Source organism: Pseudopodoces humilis, chromosome 1 (assembly GCF_049639895.1).
Source record: "Pseudopodoces humilis isolate 2021_Gansu_Grassland_sample_001 chromosome 1, ASM4963989v1, whole genome shotgun sequence".
NCBI classification, from domain to species: Eukaryota; Metazoa; Chordata; class Aves; order Passeriformes; family Paridae; genus Pseudopodoces; species Pseudopodoces humilis.
In genome coordinates, this window is record NC_142200.1 from 81796975 (window position 1) to 81805168 (window position 8194).

Genomic DNA, 8194 nt, shown 5'->3' on the forward strand with positions numbered 1-8194 from the left:
CGGCACGTAAGGGGATGGTTGAAAGAGTCATCTGGGGATAAAGAAACGTTCTCCTCACAGCAATGGCTATGCAAAGTGTTAAGGAGGCCATGCCATGCTGGCTTAATGTGAGCACTTGTGTCTTATAGCTATATGCCACAAATGTTTAAAGCCTAGATTCAACTCATATAACTATGGGCGTTAGACTGTTCAGATAGATAAAAGAGGTGTCACCCTTTGCTTCTCAGACAAGAGGGGGTGACTCATCCTGCCTAAGCCATGAACTAGTCTCTGGAGATGTGGCTTTCTCTCTGCACTTATCACAGCAGGGGCCTGGGGAGGGGGGCATAGCTATGACTTCAGTGTCTGCTGCTTGGTAGGATGTGATTCAGCCTTAGAGTTTAATATGATAAAAGAATTTACAAGAAGTTCTTGATTTTGGGGTATTCTGTTTTTTCTACAGGTGCAACTGACTTCAAGTTCTAACTTCAAACAGGGCCTGCAGAAGCTGGTTGTGCTCTCTGCCACTCTGTGTGCATACACGCATGTAAGCTGAAGAAAAATGTCACCGAAAATTCATCCTGGAGCTGCAGAAGCCAAATCAGCACATTTCCTCCCCTATGTTGGCTAAAGCACTTAAAAAAACAGAGGCCATTCTGCAGAGCCAGGTACACTCACAGCTTGCTGGTATTCACCTTTAGCAGAATATCAGGCTTCCATCTGTTCTCCACTATCACCTCCTCAAAAATGTGACTGGGATTAAGAAGGATTAAACTTCTGATAGTGCCATGCTAGAAGTCAAAAGAGGAGCTTCTTTACCTCTGTTCACTGGAACTTCTTTTGAAGAGGTGTCTCTTCCAGACTTGCCTTCTCTACACAAGCCTCCTTGTACGGAAAATTTGCTGAACAAAAGAAACTGAGTTAAGGTGAACAACTTCAGTTGTATTACAAGTTTTAAGACATAAGGATGTGATCTATTCTGAAAGTCCCTGATGATTTATTTAGTGGGCATATTTTTACATTGTTTCCTCTAACATCAGAGAAAATGTGCCTTTGGAGAGGCACAGCTTTTATCTCATCCCTTTTAAAATCACACCACAGATCTCAAAAGAAAGGCTATGACACGTCAGAATTTAAAACATTCACCTTATGACTGTCACCCAAAGTAGATGAAATATATGCCATTGAGTTTTAAATGACTACTTATGCTGCCAGTCACAGTCAGATCCTGAACTGAATGATGTAAGTTCCCTCTGTTTTCCTGAAAGCAATGAAGCTGAATCTTTTTATACCAGAAAAGGATATGGCCCTTAAGGTTCAGTGTCTCCCAAATCCAAAGTAATTTTATCCACTTTAATAATTTATCGTCATAACCTATTTTCCATTAATTTGACTATGCTTTCGTTCCTCTCGGGCTTGGTACTTACAGCATAGCTCTACTGCAAAAAACAATGTTGTGAAATTAGCACTTTCTTACTCAGCAGATCCCTTTCCTGTGAGAAGTCAGAAAGAGTGCTGCTTAACTTACCAAGAAAAGCACTAAAATCTCTCTTTTGTCCCTTCCCTGCTTTCCACCCAAAAGGACCAGTGGAGCCAGGGGGTAGCAAACAGGTCAGGATTTTTGGCTCTTGTATTTATGTGACAGTCAACCAAGCTCCAGGGCCACCTGGGCAGCCTGTGGGTCTCTGGGTTGTGACCAGCATGACCCTCCTGCTGCCAACAGTGAAGCTGTAGCTGCCAGCAGAGCTTGCAGAGCTGCTGCCACTGATGGCAAGTGAAAACAACATGATTTCCCACTTCCAGCTGATGTGCTCAGCTCAAGAGACAGAGAGTCATGTGTTTAAAATTAATCTTAGGCATAAGGATTGCAGGACAATGGCCACTAAAATTCTAAGGACAGGAAAAGAGATTAAGCTGTTGGTTGATGTGCTGTAAAACATCTCAGGTATGAACACTTCTGTGCTAATCCTGAGGAATTTGTTTAGCTAAAATAGATTCTGGAATCAGATTGGGGGGCCCAAAATCAAGTAAGATTTCTGAAGAAAGTCATTCATACAGAGACCAATAAAGTAACATTGGAATAAGATCTCTTGAGGAAGACAATACATTTTTGAGGCAATACTTCCCCAGTGTATCCAAACTTCTTCTTTTCTACTTTTTCAGGTAAGTCCTTTATAAAACTCACACTGCAAATTCAAGATCAGTTTTCCCTAAGAAAGCATATGCAATACATTGTAAAAATAGGAACTTTCAAAATAATTTTGAATTTTTCTTTGCCATAAGACATCATTCATTACAAGAATGTTCTTCAGATTTAGACAGTCTCTAACATATGACTAAGTCTGAAGTCACTTTGTCTGTCAAAAGGTAAAGGGCAAATGAGTTATCAGGGCAGCTGGGTCATCAGAATTCATTCTCTTTGGACCCGATGTAGTAAAAAATATCCTCAGTCTTCCAAACAACTGAAGTCCCAAAAGGCCACAAGTCCTAGCCTTGCAACAGGCCAACTTATCCAACACAAAGGTCAGCATCATTAAACAGAATAAACAAACCAATCCTAGAGCCAGAAATGACAGATCTGCCTGGGAGGGAAAGGAGTCATGCAGCTGTCTCTCTGGGCCTCCTTCATTTCCATACTTGCACAGTCCCAAACATCTTTGTACAAACCCACACCCACACACTTGCTCTCTCTCTCTGTGTTTCACTCCATACACACGTGTGCACACTTATGCCCCTGTACAGTGGGTGCATGAATGGGACCAGGAAAAGTCCCCTCAAAATCCTGGAATCCATGAGATAGGCCATTACCAAACATTATGGAAGCAGCTGATGGAACTAAGCCCTTCTGCTCATATATTGTCCTCTGGACCTCTAGCCTTACTCCTCCTTACTGACTTTCAGGAAACTGTGCTTTGGTCAGGGGTTAACAACAGCTTGTAGAGTGGACAACTTGTTTCTACTGCCAGCTCTCACTTCCATCTCACCAGTTTCTGCCAGTCAAGGCCAGGCTAAACCCCATTCTCATTCCTCTGCTCGCCTTCTCACCGTGTGGAAAAGGCACAGAATGTGTTCCCACCACCCTGGTACTGGCACACAACTCCCAGCCCGCACCTCCAGCTTCCATTGCTGCCCTGGAGCCAGCCAATCCTCCTGCAGCAACCAGCACACATGGCAGCACAAGACTAAGAAGAGGGAATGCTTCTCTCTTTTTGTGATGTTTACCCAGGCCCCCTTCTACCTATCTACAGTCCAAAAATCTCTCAATTAATTTTCAAGGAACCAAGGAGGTAACTTAGGCAATTTGAAGCCAAGTACTTTTCACAGACGAGAGCACAGCTGTTTGCCTGCTTACTTCCTTCTGTCACTACGCTGGAAATACATCCTGTGCTTAGTCATACTAACCTCTAACGGGTTTGGTGAGGGTACAGGCCTTAAATAAACACAGGCATTAACACTAGGCTGTGAATCCAGAAGGGAGACTTGCTTTCTCCTGGTGTGTATAACAGAGCCAAACCTCAGCTCCAGCACAAAGTGACAACCATGCTTCTTCCTACCCGAGTGACGCCTGTCACACGCTGCCCCGAGGTGCTGAGCAGTGAGTGGCCTTGGAGCTACGAGCTCCAGCTGCCACAGTAGGAGCTCAGCAGCAATTGTGAATATGCTGGCTTTGGAGAGAAGGAAGCTCCCAACACGCAGGGCCAGCCACTTGAGTTTTCTTTCACTTTTTAAAATTACTTTTATTAGCTTTCAGTATGAATGAGATTAGGTAAAGCCCCATTCTAGGCTGCTGTGCATGAAATTTAAAATACCCATATTAATGCAGAAATAAACCAACTAAAACATCTAAAGCTAAATGCTATAAATAAGTAGCTGTGCAGTACGAAGACAGGACAAATCTCAGCTGGGACTTGACAGATTCAGGTTTTGTTCTCATTTCTACCCTTGACCTGTTCGGTGACTTTGAGTAAGTCATTGCTTCCTTTCTATTTCTTTCTGGGTCAGGGACTGCCAGTCATTTTGTGTTCATAGCAGCTGGCATGAAAAGCACCAGTCGTAGTGAAGATCTCTGGACACTACTCCAATAAAACCAATATCTAAATACCTGTTAAAAAAATAACACAGAGAAGCTTTATTCTTTCCTTGGTAAAAAGGTATATTGCAGCAATAAGTGAAAACTTCAGATGTTTCATTAAGTAAATAAATATATATACACATAACTGCATTTGCACCATACACACATATTCAATATTCCCAATTAAAATCTAGAAACTATCATAGCTTTACTAGATTACTCCCCACCTCTGTATCTCTAAGATATTAACGTTTTATTGTCTCACTTCTATTTGCTAAATCTTACCAGTAAGATTTATTTTCTAGCTTTGCATAAAACTCAACTCTGAATGCATTTTTTTAAGCCATCATTATCCCAAGCACAATGCACAGAATTGTATTTACGTTAAAATGAAAACTTATATTTTTCAGTCTGTATTTGAAAGTAGTTAACATTTTTCTATCCATATCAATCTGCTTCTCAGCAGTCAATGCTGAAATAAGCCTTTTTTCTAGTGTTTTAGGCAATCTGTTCTGCCTTTTCTTACCGCTCTCTCCTCACTTACACGTATAAATGTCCATTTATAAGCTTCCAGCTGAAATAGATGCCAAATTTAATCCAATTGCATAAATTCACAACATAAGCTGCAAAAAGTACATCACTGCATGCCTCAAGAATTCACAGCCTCTCTTAAAACGTCTGACAGAATCCCTGAAATTTTACTGGAAAGATTCAGTGCTTTATTTCCACGGATGCGCAGCAAGGCTTTTTGTTCTTGCTATGGGCACTTGATTTCTGATTTAAGTGTTGAGGTATGACTTGCAAGAGCAAAGAGTTCAAGGTCATTTATTTTCCAGTCTCAGTGAGCAAGGAATTGATGCCTTATCTGCTGAGCAGAACTAAGGGTCAGGGAACCTTGAAAAAGAAGGTAGTTGTGATACAGATCATATTAAGAACAAATAAACAACGAAAACATTGAAAAATAATAATAATAAAAAAAAAAAAAACAATGGGAGCAACGGGAATGGGAAGCCTTGAAACCTGTTTTGGGCTAAAGCCATTGAGTTCTCTCGAAGTTTTGAGGTCTTACAAGGTTGGAAGTGTCAGACTATTTTGGATGTCTGGTTCAAAAACCAGAAAGCAGTAACATATAGATTGATTTTCATAGTTAATGTATAGACATTAACCGAGATGGGATACTGGTTGTAAAATCTGACACATTCTGACAGGTGGAACCCACATTTAAAATGTTTGGGTTTTGGAAGAAGGAAGCAGACAGCAGCATTTAATGACAAATTTTAAACATCAAGAATAAGGAAAAAGATTTTTTTTCTCCTTCAGATGGTATGATATTTATTTTTTCTTAATGATAAAGACACATCTATTTGACAGTGTTTCTCATCACAAGAACAAAAGGTAAGAGCCGCAATTTTGGATGATTTATTCAAAGAGGTCATTAAAAATTCTTATCTTGCAGAATTTTATTTTTTATATAGAAAAAAGAAATTCATAATTTGATACAGAATAGTATTAGCATTTTCAAATGCTGCTGGATTGAGAAATGGCTGCTTTTTGTTTGTCAGTTCAAGTATCCCTCTGGAAACAGCTGCAATATTTGAATTGTAATTCTAGTTGGCAGCAAAAACTGGTCACCATGTCAGAACAGTTCTGACAGAGTAAATGACTGAAGGAGGAAACCTGCAGGGAAGTAATTTTATTTTTTTTAGAAAGAAGTAACTTTATTTTTTTTTAGAAATGTTGTCTGAGTTTGCATCAGTGGGGTCCCATGGGTTCCCCTGACCACCATCCCCATCTTTAAATAAGTAACAAGCTACCTCCAGTGACAAACACTTACCCATCACTGCTTCATCGCTTCTGGACCACTGATGTATGAGGTGCTTCTGCCACCAGTTAAAGTTCACAATTTGTCAGCTCAAGAGCCTGTCCTTTGCTAATGGATTACTTTTGAAATGTCTGCTCTAAGTGGAAGGTTTCATTTATTTATTTATTTTTTTCTAAAGAGGTGTACGAACAACACACTGTTTGGGCTCTGCTTTCTTATAGTAGAGTCCCCAGTCTTCTTAATCATTTGTCTTCCAGGTCTCCACAGGAAAAGGCGATGTCAGTGCTCAGCCTGACCAGCCAAGTTCTTTTTTTCTCCCTGGAAGACCCTCTGAGGCATGGCAAGAGAACCATAGCAGGCTTGTGAGGATGATTCTAAAGCCACAGACTAAGGCATCCACTGGATGAGACATCATTGCCCTTCCAGAGACAGCCTGAGCCCTTGCCCCTAGTGACAATTTCATCCTTTGCATCTCTTAGTAACAGAATAAATAGTCCCTCCAGAAAAAGTGCTGTGAAGAGCAACAAAAAGACACAACTGACACAATTCAGGTACAGTTGTATTTTAAGCCACAGGCAAATCACTTATACCCTTATTCATGAAAGGCTTTGAAATCCCTTTGAGGAATGCAGTGAGGATTTAGGCAAAGGGAAATACACTTAGTTAGCAAGACTCTGGGTGCAAGTTGGTGCTCCCTTTGTCACCTGTAGCAGGCAGGTGAAGGGCCTCTAAAGTAAGCCTGCTCGCTGATGGATAGAGAAATATGCACAGCTGGAGCATGCAGCTGGTTTAATCTTAGGGCCACAGAAAGAATGTGAATCTGAAATGTAGGAGTGGGTAGGAAGGAGGAGAAGCAGGGTGGATGTCCAGATCACAGAAATTTCTGTTGCAATACCATCCTCATCAAAGGCAATGCACAGTGGTAAATAATGCAGATGAACAACTCCCTGAGCTCTTACAGGGCTTTACAAACTTCCACCAAAAAGAAACTTTTTACGAGTGAAACACTTATTTCATTTAAATATGTAGCCTGTATAATCAGAGCCTTTGAAGTAGGGAGACAGATGATCAGGATTTGCCTTTTGATCTTTCCAAATTGTTTTAGCAAGTAACAACTATGCCTGAAGTCTTTTCTGGGAAACTTTATTAGCAACGATGTTTACAACAATCTTAGAGACCAAGGTCTCCTAGTACTGGTGTTAAATAATCCTCCAGAAACTGAAATCTTACAAAGCAAACTTAGGGTCTACAAATAACATCATGAATTTCATGTAAATTCAGTTAAAATCCCCAATCAAAACAGCTACAGTTCTATTCAATGTTCTGTACATATTCACATAAAAAATATTCACAGGATGTGTTGGAGTCACACAGATCAGTCTTGTTCTCTGTTCATCTACTTGTACCCAACTCAAGTCAATGGATCTTGCAAGAGAACCTCTAGCTCAGAGAACAGATCAGGCTCTGAACTAAGCTCAGGACTGACTTTATCAGTAAACCAGAGACACCTACAAAAGAGCAGCACAAGCTGCCTAGCTATAAGCTACAGCTGTTCCACTGATTAGCATGAGTGCAATGATAATTTTTACCAAGGTAACCTGAAGAGGCTTCCTCTCTCTCCTTGGTGTCTGTTATAAAGGACTGTACTCACATTTCACATTCTACACAACTCCTGAAATTAACAGGAACATTCACAGCCACTGCTTTTAGACAGCCCATGCACAGAAAGACACTGCGGTTTGAATAAATGAAACAGGATTTTTTTTTACCTTTTATATTTTGTTCTGAAGACAAGGAAAACAAAATTACTTCAGGCAATCTTCCTAGCTGACGCTTATGCAGCAAAAAAAGGGAAAATAGCCCACTTGTAAAAATACAGTTATCATCTACATTTTATTGAGGAAAGCCTAAAACTAATTAACTGCAGTAACAGGAATGCAGGAATTATTTTAAAAGTTTGGTTTTTTCCAAGCAATTTCTGGGACAAATAAGAAAAAAAGAACAGTCCTGGGTTCCTCCCCCCCCCCTCCCTCCCCAAACAGTCTATCAGATAAATTCAATCTATTTTAATGAAAATATTTATAAGACTGCAATTTTCTTACAGCTCAAATGTGAAATTGCATATAGGAATAATGAAAGTGATGTTAAACTATGAAGTAACAATTCCACTGGGGTACTTTGATGATGTCAAATACGTTGAAATTTGCTGAGCAATCATATACCTGAAAATGAAGTAATTTTCTATTCGTTAAACATACAAAACTGGCCACAGTTAAGGGGGAAAAATAAAATAATGGTTTACACAGTTACACCTGACCCTC